Source organism: Suncus etruscus, chromosome 1 (assembly GCF_024139225.1).
Source record: "Suncus etruscus isolate mSunEtr1 chromosome 1, mSunEtr1.pri.cur, whole genome shotgun sequence".
In the NCBI taxonomy this organism is placed as follows: domain Eukaryota; kingdom Metazoa; phylum Chordata; class Mammalia; order Eulipotyphla; family Soricidae; genus Suncus; species Suncus etruscus.
Window position 1 is genome coordinate 113,732,316 of NC_064848.1, and position 16,033 is coordinate 113,748,348.

The following is a 16,033-nucleotide window of genomic DNA, read 5'->3' on the forward strand; positions in this document are numbered from 1 at the left end:
CACATGCTAGTCAAAATAGTTTCTCTGAGGAAATGAGCACAGAGAAAAGAGGAAAGAGAAATAAACTACACTTCTCTAGTGACCTTTATAGATTTGACTTTATAACCATATCATTAGTTTTACATAATGATAAAACAAAATTTAATAGAGGTGAATATCTTTTAATTTCTAAAAATTAAGAGCAAAGGAAACAAGTTACTCTGATTGTGTGTTGAAATAGTGGCTCAATTTGAAAAAAAGAGGAATTATTTCAGAGAGAAATTATTTCAAACTCAGGCCCTAGCCTAAATGTATGAAGGTTGCTATAACAAAGTGTCCTGAAGTAGATAATTTAAATGAGTATTTTTAGAGCAAAGACTTTATTTAGAAGTTTGAAATCAAGGTATTGACAGTTTTGTTTTGTTTTGTTCTTTTTCTGAGCCATGCAGATGGCTATCTTCTTCCTGTGCCTTCAGATAGTCTTCCCTCTGTGCATGTCTGTGTCCTCATTTTCATTCCTGGCGGGGAGTTTGAAGGAGCCTTCAAGGCAGTGCTTGGAGGGTCCTAGACATGCAGGTCCAGCAGCTTGAGTCAGAATGATAGTACAGTAGGCAGGGTATTGCCTTGCATGTGGCTGACCCCAGCACCACTATGGTTGCCCAGTTCCCACTAAGAGTGATCTGCTGTGCTCTCCTTCCCCCCCAAAAGAAAACAAACAAAAATGCATGACTTTGCTTTAGTTCACCAAAAATGTGCAATAGTTATTATATCAGTTTTAAAAACACTTTTGGATGTAGGGAAGTTTTTTAGGTGCCACCATGTACCATTGATTTCATAGAAACTAACTTTTTGTCTTAGGCCACATTTAAACTCCTTGGTTCAATCCCCAACACAGGAGTAAATATTTAACCTAATGTTGACTCCATCTTCAGTAGGTGATAACCTGTTACATACTCAGGAAAAGATAACGGGTAAGGAAGCTAGATCAAAGGGAATGCATGCTGGCATGCATGTAGCTCTAGTCTTGATACTGCCACAGGGTCCCCTGAGCACTGACAGATGTAATCTTGGTGACTCCCTAGCACCTCCAGGTTGAAGCACTGAACTGTTCAGCCAGCAAAGTTAGGTTGAGTATTTCTAGAATTGACCCTTTACACTCTGAGCATTAAATAAACTAGAAAAATGGAGAGAATAGTGACTTGTTTTCTTCATTCCTCTTAGACCAAATATGGTAAATCAGAGAGCAATTTGGCATATTAAAGGGGCCTATGAAGTCATGTGAAATTCATATAAATTTGCAGCAAAGTGGGACATCACAGTAGTGCACTACCTGGTAAGGATCTTCCCTCCAAATTGGAAAAGCTGGGCATTTTCCATGTTTCCTCTCTTTTGTCTCTCATTTCAGTCATTGCTGACCTCTCCTTAAGCTCCCTACCATCTTGCATACTTATGTGGGTGATGGCCTTTTCAACAGGTAATTCCAATAGCTTCTCAGTCACAGATGCAAGTCCTTTATTCTCCTTATGTACTGACCACAGGATTCTTAAACTTTTACGTACATCTTTTTTTTTTTTGGAGGGGTGTCACACCCAACAGTGCTCAAGGCTTACTCCTGGCTCTGCATTCAGGATTCACTCCTGGCAAAGCTTAAGAGACCATATAGGGCACGGGGGATTGAACTAGTTCATCCATAATCAAGGTAAATGCATTCCCCCCAGCACCAGTATCAGAAGCTGGTTTATTGAGACACTAACTGCTGGACCCATAGTGAGTGGCTAGTTCAATAGTGTAGGGAAGGATTTTGCCTTTCTAATAAGCTTTTTGTTGAGACCTTCTCCAATGCTACTAGCCAGGGGGTGCACTTTGAGAACACTGCCTAGATTTTTAAGGCCTCAGAAGCTTATGTTGTTTTCAACTCCTATTCGTGAGATACAAGCAAAGAAAGAACAGCTTACCTGTGGGTGAGGTATGATTCCAGTTGTGGAGTGAAATCTGCATTGTCCCCCAGCTCCAGCTCCAGCCACAACCCAAGCATTGCTGGGTGTTGCCTGGCGGCCTCTGAGCACCAGACTATCCAGTCAAGCATTTACCTGATTCCTCCTCACTCTCATCCCCCAGCCACCATCTTGTTCTTGTTCTTTCTATTCCTGGCTGCCAGTTCTCTAGTACTCCAGTATCTCTGTGCTGTGCCCAAGGAAGGGGTTCACCAACTTCTTCCAGAAACCACATTGAGCAAACGACCGCTCCTTCCACAAGCCAGTCCTGCAGGATGCAATCTGGGTTATGTGTAAAGGCCAGGAGTTCTGAGAGGTGAGAGCATTAGGCAATTATGAATCCAGGGTTCTGGACCAGCTTTTTGTTTGTTTGTTTTGGTTTTTGTTTTGGGGCCACACCCAGTGATGCTCAGTGGGTATTCCTGGCTTTATGCTCAGAATAACTCCTGGAAAGCTTGGAGGACCATATGGGATGCTGGGAGAGAACACAGGCCTGTCCTGGGTTGGCTGAGTGCAAGGCAAATGCCCTACTGCTGTGTTATCTCTCTGGCCCTCCGGACCAGCTTTGTTTGGTTCCTTTCCCACTGCTTCAGGATCCTATGCTCTGCATGTCCAACTTGGAGGATTGAGACTGTTGGCAAAAGGCTTAGCCATGGGAGCACAAGACCACAGGCCTCCAGACCTTCAGGTGATGAATGAGTCACTCACAGAAAGGGCTACAAGAGCATTGTTCCCACTCAGAGGGTGCCTAATCTTTGCTATTTCTTTCTGGGACAAATTTTTGTTTTAGTTTTGTAGCCATACCCAGCAGTGCTCAGAGGTCACTCCTGGTTCTGTGTTCAGGGTTGCTCCACACAGCACGCATGTGGTATTTGAGATCACTCCGGGCTTCCTACATGCCAACCATTACTTCAGCATTTCAAGCTCTCTCAATCCAGGGGAGATGTACTTGTTTGAGGGCCTTACTTGGTGTGCTCAAAGGTTATGCCTAGTTCTGTACTCGGGAATCATTTCTGACAGGCTCAGGAGACCATAGGAAATGTCCAATTTTAATCCAGTGGGTTTTATGCAAGGCTAATGCCCTATCTATTGTACTTTCACTCCAACTATGAGATAAATTATTTTAAACATGTGTGGTAATTTATGGGTTTATCCTCCAAATCACATGAGATTCTCAGAAAACCCCAAGTTGTGTTATAAAGTGTATAGAAAGGAGGCCTGTTATTTTTGGCAAAGGAAGTTAGTCTGGAAGTCAACTTCTAAAAGCTATTAAAGTGCCTTTTTTTTTTTTTTTTTTTTTTTTTTTTGGGTTACACCCAGCAGCGCTCAGGGGTTACTCCTGGCTCTATGTGCAGAAATTACCCCTGGCAGGCACGGGAGCCCATATGGGTTGCTGGGATTCAAACCACCATCCTTCTGCATGAAAGGCAAACGCCTTACCTCCATGCTATCTCTCCGGCCCCCTAAAGTGCCTTTTTTAAAGTCACTCCTGGCAGGCTCAGGGGACCATATAGGATGCCAGGATTCAAACCACTGATCATCCTGGATCGACTGCATGTCCTACTGCTGTGCTATCTCTCTGGCCTTTTAACATCCCGTTTTTTTTCCCTTTTTGTTGATCTTTAAAGCATTTCTTCCCAAGTGAGGAATTACGCAATAAGATTTGAAAGCTGCCAAGCTTTTATTGGCAGCTTTCACTGGTTCCATCTTCATTTCTGTGTACCTTTTCTGTTGTGGACTTTAAACTCAGGAGAGGAAGTGATGGTAAAGCACAGTCTGACCAGACTCCCGATGCTGGAGCACAGTCTCAGAGCTAAGTCCAAAATCAGCTAATTGCAGGCTAGTAAGATCAGCCACACCTGGAAGTAGCCTTGAACCTGGGACTGTGGATGTCTGTAACTGCTCCGTCCCAATCCTAACAGGACATTTCAGATACTCACTCATTCTTTTACTTTCTTTAGTGGAAGATCTGAATGTCTTGCTGGCTATTTTCCAAAGCTTCCCTATACATTGGCTCTTGAAATCATTCTGGTTCCAGGGTTAGGACTGTGGCCACCAGAGGCAGACAGATGCAGCCAATTCCCTTTTACCTTCTTTCTTTTTTTACTTTTTCTGGTTTTGGGGTCATACCCGGCAGCGCTCAGGAGTTACTCCTGGCTCCATGCTCAGAAAATCGCCCCTGGCAGGTACAGGGACCATATGGGATGCCGGGATTTGAACCACCATCCTTCTGCATGAAAGGCAAACGCCTTACCTTCATGCTATCTCTTCGGCCCCATTTTCTAACAGTGTCCAAGTTACTTAAACTCTCAAAGGCTCTTTACTGTGTGATGTCCTAGGTTCAATTCATGGCATCACTAAGAATACAAAGCCTCTGTAAGGCTATTTCCTTTTTTATAAAATGTGGAAGATAAAGTGAGCACCTGTTCTATAGAATTATTTTGTGGTTCAAGTAAATTAATATCTAGGCAGTGCTTGCTTGGAGCAGTTCCTGGACTGTAGTAAACAGTTGAATAAAAGGGCTGCTCTTTCTATGACTTACTTTGTATGCTATACATTAGCTCACAATTATGACATAGGACAATTATGTGACTGCATTTACTATGTGAACATCTTTCTCGCTTCTAAGTGGGTAACAGATTTACAAAGTCTTGGTCTTTGGCAAAGATAAGCAGTAGCAGTAGTTCCATTGCTGTAATTTGCTCCTGATAAATCACATTTGGGTTTTTTGTTTTGTTTTAGTTTTTGGTTTTTGGGCCACACCCGGCGGTGCTCAGGGGTTACTCCTGGCTATCTGCTCAGAAATAGCTCCTGGCAGGCACGGGAAACCATATGGGACACCGGGATTCGAACCAACCACCTTAGGTCCTGGATCGGCTGCTTGCAAGGAAAATCGCTTACTACTGTGCTATCTCTCCGGCCCATTTTGTTTGTTTGTTTGTTTGTTTGTTTTGGTTTTTGGTTTTTGGGTCACCCCTGGCGACGCTCAGGGGTTATTCCTGGCTCTGTGCTCAGAAATCACTCCTGGAAGGCTCAGAGGACCAATGGGATGCCGCGTTTTAAACTACCTTCGGTCCTGGGTTGGCTGCTTGCAAGGCAAATGGCTTACTGCTGTGCTATCTCTCCGGCCCCTGATAATAACATTTTTTTAACTTTTTAGTTAGACCTTCTTTGCTACTGTTTGTCAGACTGAAATATGAAAGGGTGGGGGTAGAAGAGAGATAGCTTATCTGACTGAGTACATGCCTGGCATGCAGGCCTGGTTTCAATTCCTAACACAACTGAATTGGAGTAGCCCCCAGGCACCACTGGGTGTGATCCAAGAACAAAAACAAACAAAAAGGGGCAGAATTCACATGTTAAAGCAGTATCATTCAATTATCTAGTTTGCTGCAAAAGCCCTGCTGTAAAAGGTGACCTTTCATATTTCCAGTTTACTCAGGGAGGCCTGGGAACTGTGAAACTTCAGTTCTGGCAATCCAGGACTGTAATGCCAGTGGAGGTCCCGAGGTGACTACTTGCAGGGGCTTTAAGGACCATCACCTTTCCTCAAGGCCAGAGAGATAGCACAGTAGTAGGCTTTTGTCTTATACCCAGCCGATCCAGGACTGACCGTGGTTCGAATCCCGGCATCCCATATGGTCCCCCGTGCCTGCCAGGAGTAACCCCTGAGATAGCCAGGTGTGACCCCCCCCCCCGCAAAAAAAAAAATAGTTAAAAGAATTTCAAGGGAGACAAGCAGTGAAGTAAAAACAGTTTTTATTGGAAGGAATTGAGGAAGGGGAAAGTAATGACTCAACAGAGATATGTGGGCTTCTCCAAATATGGAGAAAACCCTAGAACTCAAGCCAGCATGAAAGCAGGAACGTCCAGGCCCGGAGAGATAGCACAGCGGCGTTTGCCTTGCAAGCAGCCGATCCAGGACCAAAGGTGGTTGGTTCGAATCCCGGTGTCCCATATGGCCCCCCCCTCCCCCCGTGCCTGCCAGGAGCTATTTCTGAGCAGACATCCAGGAGTAACCCCAGAGCATCGCCGGGTGTGGCCCCAAAAGCAAAAAAAAAAAAAAAAAAAGAAAGCAGGAACGTCCACGTCTCAAAAGGGGATGTTCATGGGCCCAGGAAGCTCATGTACATGACTCCTTTATTCCAATTTTTTTGTTTGTTTGTTTGGTTTTTGGGTCACTCTCGGCTGTGCTCAGGGATCACTCCTAGCTCTGCGCTCAGAAATCGCTCTTGGCAGGCTCGGGGAGCCATATAGGATGCTGGGGATGGACCCAGAGTCTGTTTGGGGTTGGCACTTGCAAGGCAAACACCCTACCGTTATGCTGTAGCTCCAGCCCCCTTTGTTCCAATTTGGCTTACCAAGAGTTTGTGGGGCTTTCTACTTAGCAAAGAGTCTGTAGTGGTTGCTAGGGGGAAGGACTGGGGTCATTTGATCTTTGACCTTCCTTTCTTGGTTTTTGTTCCTGCTGAAGCTTCATTTCTCAGGCCTTAGTTCCAGTATTCATAAGGTGTATTCTTGTAATCTTAAGGCTTGGGACAAGAGTAACTTCTTCAATTTGTTTTGTTTTTGGGCCAAACCTGGTGATGCTCAGGGGTTACTCCTGGCTATGCTCTCAGAAATCACCCCTGACTTGGGGGAGCATATGGGACACCAGAGGATCAAACTGCAGTTCGTCCTAGGCTAGTGCGTGCAAGGCAGATGCCTTATGGCTTGCCCCACCACTCCGGCCCCTTCAAATTCATTTCTATTTCCCAAGAACTTATTACATCCCAAAACTCACTACCAGTTTGCTTCCTATGCAAACACTGTGACATAGGACAAGTCACTTAATTTCCCTGAGCTTTAGTTATAAATAATAGGTTAAAAGCATTGGGCTAGATACCTTGAGATTTGGGATTGCCTAGCTCACAGGGAGACTTACACAGGCCCAGACCTACATAGGCTGGTTGCATTCAGATGTTAGGTTTAATCATTGTCAAATAACCACGTGTATGGGCAGCAAAACTAGTTGAAGGAGGGAAAGTGTAAATAGGAGAGTTTTCTGATAGCTGATGTCCAAGGCTTGCTGGGAGATAACATTAGCTGTTCTGTTCATGAGGTGACTTTTGGGACATACCTAAGGTTGGGGGTTGAACCTGTCAGAGTAAACAACCAAGTGATTAAAGTTGGAGCTCAAAGTGCCAACCAACCTTTGTTCTCCAGAGAGGGAGGGTTTGGAGACTGAGTTCATTCACCAGCTGTGCTCAAGTGAGAAAGCACGTTTTGCTCATTCGAGGCTGAGTTCTAGCTTTCCTGCAACTCATTTGCCCAGTACCAATAGATATGGTCTTGGTAGCCTCCAGCCCCCCTGGCCCAAGCATAATCACATTGCCAGCATGGTTGTATGAATATTACTGAGGTGACCCTTGAACCCCGCTGCTTGGGAGGACTCCCAACTTAAAAAAAGGGGGTCTCCATCAAAATACAAATAGATGGAGTTCAGACAACTTCTAGGTTTGAGATCTGTGCAGATATGTTCAAAGGTTTGTGCTCTGAGAACATGAAGGCTCGTGCTCTTTCCCACGCCTCGCCCAGTCATCTTTCTCCTCTATCTGGCCACTCCTGAGTTACCTGATACACAAGTACTCTGGTAAGTGAAATATTTCTAGAAGTTCTGTGAGCTGTGCTAACACATTGAACCCAAGTGGGATGCTGACTCCAGTTAGATAATGTCAGAAATTTTCCCCCTAGGTTTTGGGAGCATATACAGTGGTGCTAAAAAGCTTATTCCTGACTCTGTACTAGGGGTCACTTCATGTGGTGCTCTATGACCATCTGCCATACTGGGGATCAAACTGGGTCCTGGCATATCCATGGAGGGTGCCCTACCAATATATTGTAGTCTCTGATCCTAAAACTCAAGAATCAAGTTGGACACTCAGCTGGTATCTAACAGTGGTATGACATGAGGAGGACCAACACCAAGTGGGAAGTGGGAGCAGAAAAGTAGCTTCAGAAAACTCTACGTTCTTTTACTATTATTTCTATTTTTTCTTTCATTTGCTTTTTGAGCCATACCCAGTGACACTCAGGGGATACTACTGACTATGCACTCACAAATTGCTCCTGTCTTGAGGGACCATATGGGGCGCCGGGGGATAGAACCGCAGTCTGTCCTCGGTTAGCTGTGCACAGGGCAGATGCCCTACCACTTGCGCCACTGCTCCAGCCCTTATTATTTACTTTTTAACCTTGAGCAAGGCATGTAATTACTCCCAGTGTCATTTTTTCCAAATGCTATAATTATAGTTAAATAAATGTCAGTACATAGGACACTTGAGACAGTATTCCAGCAGGCAGGAAAAGGGAGCAGGAGACTTACCTGTGCCACTAGGCTCTCTCTGGAGAAGGTAGGCTTGGTAGACCAGGTAAGTTAGGATCTGATTCAGGCCATTAAGGAGCCATTCAGGGAGAAAAGCAGGGGCCTGAGTGTGTTTGGAGGATTGGCTGACATAAGGATCTGAGCAAGTGACCTTCTCAGCATTTTCCAGCCAGAGGGGACTTTGGAAGGTGGATACAAAAGACAGGTAGTTGGTAAAGTATAAGCCAGGACAATTGAATATTAGCTTAGGGCAGACTTCAATGCTAAAAATGGAAACAGAGACTGGGGAAATATCTAATGATCTAGGTCATTGCAGGTATGAAGAAGGGGAGGGAAGGCTGTGTGACATGGAGAATTTGTGGACTAGATGCATCATGACCATCTTGAACATAGGCAGCTATAATGTAATTTTTCAGTGTCTGGGAGATCCCAGTGATCAGAATATGGTGACTAGAGGAAGACAGGAAGGAGAATACTCCTCAATGTGAATTTGGAAGAAAAAGACTTTGTTTATGGGCCACACCCACCAATACTCAGGGCTATTTCTGGCTCTATGGTTAGGGTCCTTAACAGTGGTGCTTGGACAGTGCAGTTCTGGAAACTTAATCTGGGCCTCACAAGCAAAGCCTGTTTGTTCTATCCATTGGAGTTGTCTTCCTGGCCTAGAAGAAGACCTTAACTACCTAAGAGGCACATGTTCTTTTCTTTTCTTTTCTTTTCTTTTTTTTTTTTTTTTTTTTTTTTTTTTTTTTTTTGGTTTTTGGGCCACACCCGGCGGTGCTCAGGGGTTACTCCTGGCTGTCTGCTCAGAAATAGCTCCTGGCAGGCACGGGGGACCATATGGGACACCGGGATTCGAACCAACCACCTTTGGTCCTGGATCGGCTGCTTGCAAGGCAAACACCGCTATGCTATCTCACCGGGCCCTGATTTTTTTTTGGGGGGGGGGTTTGGGTCACACCCAGCAGAGCTCAGGGGTTACTCCTGGCTCCAAGCTCAGAAATTGCTCCTGGCAGGCACGGGGGACCATATGGGACGCTGGGATTCGAACCGATGACCTCTTGCATGAAAGGCAAACGCCTTACCTCCATGCTATCTCTCCAGCCCCTCTTTTCTTTTTTTTAAGTTTTGGGTCACACTCCATGGCATTCAGGGGTTACTCCTGGCTCTGTACTCAGAAATCACTCCTGGGGGCCGGGCGGTGGCGCTAGAGGTAAGGTGCCTGCCTTGCCTGTGCTAGCTTTGGACTGACCGAGGTTCGATCCCCCGGTGTCCCATATGGTCCCCCAAGCCAGGAGTGACTTCTGAGCGCATAGCCAGGAGTAACCCCTGAGCGTCACCGGGTGTGGCCCAAAAACCAAAAAAAAAAAAAAAAAAAAAAAAAATCACTCCTGGCAGGCTCATGGGACCATATGGTATGCCAGGGATCAAACCAAGGTTTGTCCTGGGTTGGCTGTGTGCAAGGCAAACGCCCTACCACTATACTATCACTTTGGCCCATGTTGTTAGTTCTTTGTTTGTTTGTTTGTTTTTTGGCCACACCCAGCAGCACTCAGGGGTTACTCCAGGCTCTGTACTCAGAAATCACTCCTGGAAGGCACGGGTTACCATATGGGATGCCAGGATTCAGACCACTTTTGGTCCTGGGTAGGTTGCTTGCAAGGCAAACACCCTACTGCTGTGCTATCTCTGCAACCCCACATGTTGTTAGTTCTTGACAAAGGAAAGTCCTAGAAACGCTGGGGATGTGGCTCCGAAGCAGTGTATATACCCCAAATGTATGATATGAGGTCTTGAGTTTGACCCTTGGAGAGGAACCCACGAAAAATGAAAGAGCTTCTGGATCTACCCTAGAAAGTGTACAGGGTTTAAGGCACATGACTTGCAATGTGGTCAGCCCTGGTTTAGAAAACAGAACCAGGAGTAGCCCTGAATTCTCTCATTTTTTTTTTTTTTTTTTGGTTTTTGGGCCACACCCGGCGATGCTCAGGGGTTACTCCAGGCTATCTGCTCAGAAATAGCTCCTGGCAGGCATGGGGAACCATATGGGACACCAGGATTTGAACCAACCACCTTAGGTCCTGGATCGGCTGCTTGCAAGGCAAACACCGCTGTGCTATCTCTCCGGGTCCCCCTGAATTCTCTTTGTTTGGGTATAACACAAACAAACTCCTGACGCTCCACAAAAGATTTAAATAGGGCTTTTTCCTCTTTGTTTCTTTTTTTCACTTAAAGATCACCCTATGAGGGGCCAGCGACAGCACAACTGGTAGGGTGCTTGCCTTGCATATAGCCAATCCTGAGTTCTATCTTCTGCAACCTAGATGATTTCACGAGCCTGCCAGGAGTGATTCCTGAGCACAGAGCCAGGATTAACCCCGGGGTGTGAGTATCACTTGGTATAGCCCCCAAACAAACAAAAAAAGCTAAGTCACCTCAAGGGACTGGAGTTATAGGATACAGTAGGTAGGATGCTTACCTTGCATATGGCTGACCTGGGTTCAGTTCATATGCAACCCATATGGTCCTCCAAGCAACACCAAAGACAGAGTCAAGGGGTAAGTCCTGAGCACAGCTGAGTATGGCCCAGAAGCTAAAAAAAAAATTTTTTTTTTTTTTGTTTTTTGGGTCACACCTAGCAGCACTCAGGGGGTTACTCCTGGCTCTGTGCTCAGAAATTGCTCCTGGCAGGCTCGGGGGACCATATGGGATGCCGGGATTTGAATATGGGTCTGTCCTATGTTGGCCATGTGCAAGGCAAACGCCTTACCGCCAAGCTATAGCTCTGGCAGCTAAAAATATTTTTAATTTTGGGGCTGAAGTGGTGGCACAGCGATAAGGCATTTGCCTTATATGAGGCTGACCTTGGATAAACCACGGTTCAATTCCCCAGCCTCCCATATGGTCCCCCAAGCCAGGAGCAATTTCTGAGTGCATAGCCTGGAGTAACCCCTGAGCGTCACCAGGTATGGCCCAAACTCCCCCCCAAATATATATATCTATATCTATATATTTTTTTTGAGACACACCTGGCATTGCTCAGGGGTTACTCCTGGCTGTCTGCTCAGAAATAGCTCCTGGCAGGCATGGGGGACCATATGGGACACCAGGATTCGAACCAACCACCTTTGGTCCTGGATCAGCTGCTTGCAAGGCAAACGCCGCTGTGCTATCTCTCCGCCCCCCCCAATATATTTTTAATTTAAAATTTTTTAAATGAATAAATAAAAGCTACCCTAAATATTTCAACCCTGGTATGAACCTGGTAGATCCCGGAAGTTTCTACTCCAATTTCCTTATTTTTTAAAAATTGTTCTGTTTTTTAGGCCACATTTGGCTCTGCTCAAGGCTTACTCCTGGCTCTGTGCTCTGGGATCTTGCTTAGCAGAATTTAGGGATCATATGTGGTATTGAGGATTGAATTGGGTGCAAAGAGCTCCATGCATAGCAAGCCCTCATCTGCTGTCCTATTGCTCCAACCCTATTACTAATTTGGTTAGTATGAGAGTAGAGGGAAAAAAACAGTATTTGGGATTGAAGGAAGTTTTTCTAAATTTTATAGCTGAGTTTACTACTCATAAGACTTTAACATCTCTTTAAGGTTTTTTTGGTTTTGTTTTTTGGGTCACACCTGGCAACGCTCAGGAGTTACTCCTGGCTTTGCACTCAGCAATTACTCCTGGCAGGCACGGGGGAACATATGGAAGGCCGGGATTCAAACCATCATCCGTCTGGATCAGCTGTGTGCAAGACAAACGCCCTACCACTGTGCTATCTCTCTGGCCCCTCTTTAAGCGTGTCCAAGGCAAACGCCCTACTGCTTGTACCAATGCTCAGGCCCTCTCCCCCTTAAGTTATATTTATGTTGTTATTTTGTTTGTTTGTTTTTGGCCACACCCAGCAACCCAAAGGTTGCTCTGGGGATTATTTGGGATACCAGGGAATAACCTAGGTGGGCCAGGTATAAGATACCTGTACTGTGCTATGGCTCTGGCCTCTTTTTTTATGTTATATTTAAAAATTATCTATGTCTGCCCTAATTTTGGTTGGTCCAATTCTTCCTTTGGTCACAGTTGACTTTATTTATGTTCCATGGGAGCCACTGCCTATATAAGGCCTGCTCAGCTTCAATAGAGAGAATCCAGCAACCCTTCAGCTTTCAAAGAAGTTCCCTAGAGGAATTAACTTCTTGAAAATGAAAGCAGCCATGGTCTTTTATTTTCATTCTTTTCTCCTAAGAGAACATGTTTCATAGTAACCTTTGATTTTGGTTGTTGTTGTTGTTGTTGCTTTTGGTCCACACCTGGTGATACTCAGGGATTTCTCCTGGCTTGAGGGACTGTATGGGATGCAGGGCATCAAACTGAGGTATGTTCTGGGCAGCCGCATGCAAGGCAAATGCTTCCTTCCTTCCTTCCTTCCTTCCTTCCTTCCTTCCTTCCTTCCTTCCTTCCTTCCTTCCTTCCTTCCTTCCTTCCTTCCTTCCTTCCTTCCTTCCTTCTCTTTCTTCTTCCTTCCTTCTCTTTCTTCTTTCTTTCTTTCTTTCTTTCTTTCTTTCTTTCTTTCTTTCTTTCTTTCTTTCTTTCTTTCTTTCTTTCTTTCTTTCTTTCTTTCTTTCTTTCTTTCTCTTTCTTTCTTTCTTTCTTTCTTTCTTTCTTTCTTTCTTTCTTTCTTTCTTTCTTTCTTTCTTTCTTTCTTTCTTTCTTTCTTTCTTTCTTTCTCTTCTTTCTCCTTCCTTCCTCCCTCCCTCCCTCCCTCCCTCCCTCCCTCCCTCTCTCTCTCTCTCTCTCTCTCTCTCTCTCTCTCTCTCTTTCTTTCTTTCTTTCTTTCTTTCTTTCTTTCTTTCTTTCTTTCTTTCTTTCTTTCTTTCTTTCTTTCTTTCTTTCTTGTTTTTGGGTCACACCCCACAGTGCTCTCAGCATGAAAGGCAAACGCCTGGGGGCCTGGCGGTGGCGCTAAAGGTAAGGTGCCTACCTTGCCTGTGCTAGCCTTGGACGGACCGCGGTTCGATCCCCCGGTGTCCCATATGGTCCCCCGAGCCAGGAGCAACTTCTGAGCACATAGCCAGGAGTAACCCCTGAGCGTTACCGGGTGTGGCCCAAAAACCAAAAAAAAAAAAAAAAAAAAAGAAAGAAAAAAGAGAAAGGCAAACGCCTTATCTCCATGCTATCTCTTCGGCCCCTCCAGGAGCAATTTCTGGCACATAGAGCCAGGAGTAAACCCTGAGCGCTGCCCGGTGTGACCGTCCCCCCCGGCCCCCCAAAAAAAGTTTTTCATGACATTTTACCCTCCTTTCCCTTCATTGCTTCTGGCTCTGTGTTCAGGAGACCATAAGTGGTGCTGGGAATTGAACTAGGGCTGATTGAAGTGACCAGAGGCAAAACAAGTGCCTTATTCACTGTAGTCTCTATCCAACACCTCGCCCCATTGCCTTTTGTTGTTGTTGATGTTAAATTCACTATCTAATGATTTTGAGGGGGGGGGGGTGTCACACCTGGCAGCATGCAGGAGTTACTTGTGGCTCTGCGCTCAGAAATCGCTCCTGCCAGGCTCAAGGGACCATATAGTATGCTGGGGACTGAACCAGGTTTGGTTCGGGTCTGTCACTTGCAAGGCAAAAGCCCTACCGCTGTGTTATCACTCCAGCCCCCATACAACCTAATGATTTAAGACAATTTATCATATTTATTATACCTGTATTTAAAATACCTTCTAATTTCCTTCTGGCACACAGATATCCACTTTAGGTTAGGAAAGATAGTTCAGTTGGTAAAATGTTTGCTTTGCATGCAGCTGACCCAGATTTGATCCCTGACATTCCATACAGTCCCCCAAGTCAGCAGGAGGTCCCCGAAGTTTGCCAGGAATGATTCCAGAGTACAGAGCCAGGAGTAATTACAGCTGGGTGAGGGCCAAAAATAAACAAATAAAAAATTTAACTTAGAGGTTAGAGTGATAGAACAGTGAATAAGGTGTTCGATCCCTGGCATCACTATGGCCTCTCAAGCACTGCCAGGAGTGATCCTGAGTGCAGAGCCAGGAGTACCTCTAAGCATTGTCAGTTGTGCTTAAACACAAGCAAACAAAAATTTCAGCTTATGTAAATGATCTGAAAAAATGGTTACGAGGGGCCGGGCGGTGGCGCTGGAGGTAAGGTGCCTGCCTTGCCTGCGCTAGCCTAGGACGGACCGCGGTTCGATCCCCCGGCGTCCCATATGGTCCCCCAAGAAGCCAGGAGCAACTTCTGAGCGCATAACCAGGAGTAACCCCTGAGCGTCACAGGGTGTGACCCAAAAACCAAAAAAAAAAAAAAAAAAATGGTTACGAAAAAATAGGTTGTTTTTCCTTGTGGGTTTCAATCCAAACCTATATTAAAAGCATTGTGTTTGTATATGAAACCCTGAGTTGAATCCCTAGCACCAAAAACATTAGTTTGGTTTGGTTTTGTCCCACACTCAGCTGAGGCTCTGGTTACTTACTATTTTCAGCACTGAAAAAAAAAATATTGGAAATTAGTGTTGGTGAGAAAATTAGTGTTGGTGGAGAAGGGTCTCTGGCACACTGTTGGGAAAGCAAACATAAGGCCAAGAGTTCAGTCCTCAGTACCACTACTCCACTGGCTGCTCTGCTGTTTAGAATCCATCTCTACTAATTTTAAGGTGCATCTCAGCCAGGTGTATGTTGAGCCTCACAACTTAAGAGAAGTAATCTCTAGGAACAACCAAACCAGAAGTGTGATCCTTGGAAACATATGCATAAGTACAACAAAAGAAGTAGTGTCAAGATCTGAGAATAGAACTTCAATCCCTGTATCTCTCCTCCTTCAGTAAATACCAAATATGCAAGCACCACAGCCAATTATGTGTGAGATCCCTGCTACTCTTATTAACTATCATAATGGGGGGGGGTGGGGATAAAGAACAAGGCTAGAAGGTAGTTCAGCAGTTAGGGCATATGCCTAGCATGCACTTCACCTGGAATGTAATTACCACCACCACCACAGGGTACCTAGCTCTTCAGTAGGTGTGACCCTGGACACTTTTTTTTTTTTTTTTTTTTTTTTTATGGAACGCTTCACGAATTTGCATGTCATCCTTGTGCAGGGGCCATGCTAACCTTCTCTGTATTGCTTCAGTTTTAGTGTATGTGCTGCCGAAGCAAGCACAACCCTGGACACTCGAACTGCAAGGCACTCCCAGGCCCTGGCATAGAACCACAGGCCCAGAAGACTTGAGATTTGAGTGTTTTGCCCTGGAGTTGTTTTGTTTTTAATTCCCGTTTTCTTTTAGTTCCTATAATAACTAGAGATTGCACACACTTGAACATGTACTTACTGGGGGAAGCATTCTTTTTTGGGGGGCTCCCAATTGGTGGTCAGGAGAATCGGGGCCACTCTTAATGATACAGTATATGGCCAACTGTGTGACATCAGTGTTAGGGGCCAGAGGATAAAATTGCTCAGGTCTGGCAATCCCAGGTCTGTGAGAGTGGTGAGGGTACTGAATAGTTTCACAAACCTCAGACCTGCTGGGTATAATCCCTTAGTACTTCTCCTCCAGCCCTCACTCCAATCTTGTTGACAGAAGACATTCTGGATGTGAGGTAATCTCATTGTGGTTTTGATATGCATGAACATCTTTTTAGTTGACTAAGGTAAATGTAAACTCTTTCCTTTAGTTGTCTGAAAACTGCTTAA

At 45.2% G+C, this 16,033-nt stretch overlaps 1 protein-coding gene and 1 non-coding gene across 2 annotated transcripts in view; one reads left to right on the forward strand and one right to left on the reverse strand.

The window, feature by feature from the left end:
- LOC126022747 (small nuclear ribonucleoprotein E) overlaps positions 1–16,033 on the forward strand; it is a 417,272-nt gene that overhangs the window by 160,144 nt on the left and 241,095 nt on the right. The window lies entirely within an intron of this gene.
- LOC126027779 (U6 spliceosomal RNA) lies at positions 15,396–15,502 on the reverse strand. Its single transcript, XR_007502325.1, has one exon. It is a non-coding gene; the product is annotated as a U6 spliceosomal RNA (small nuclear RNA).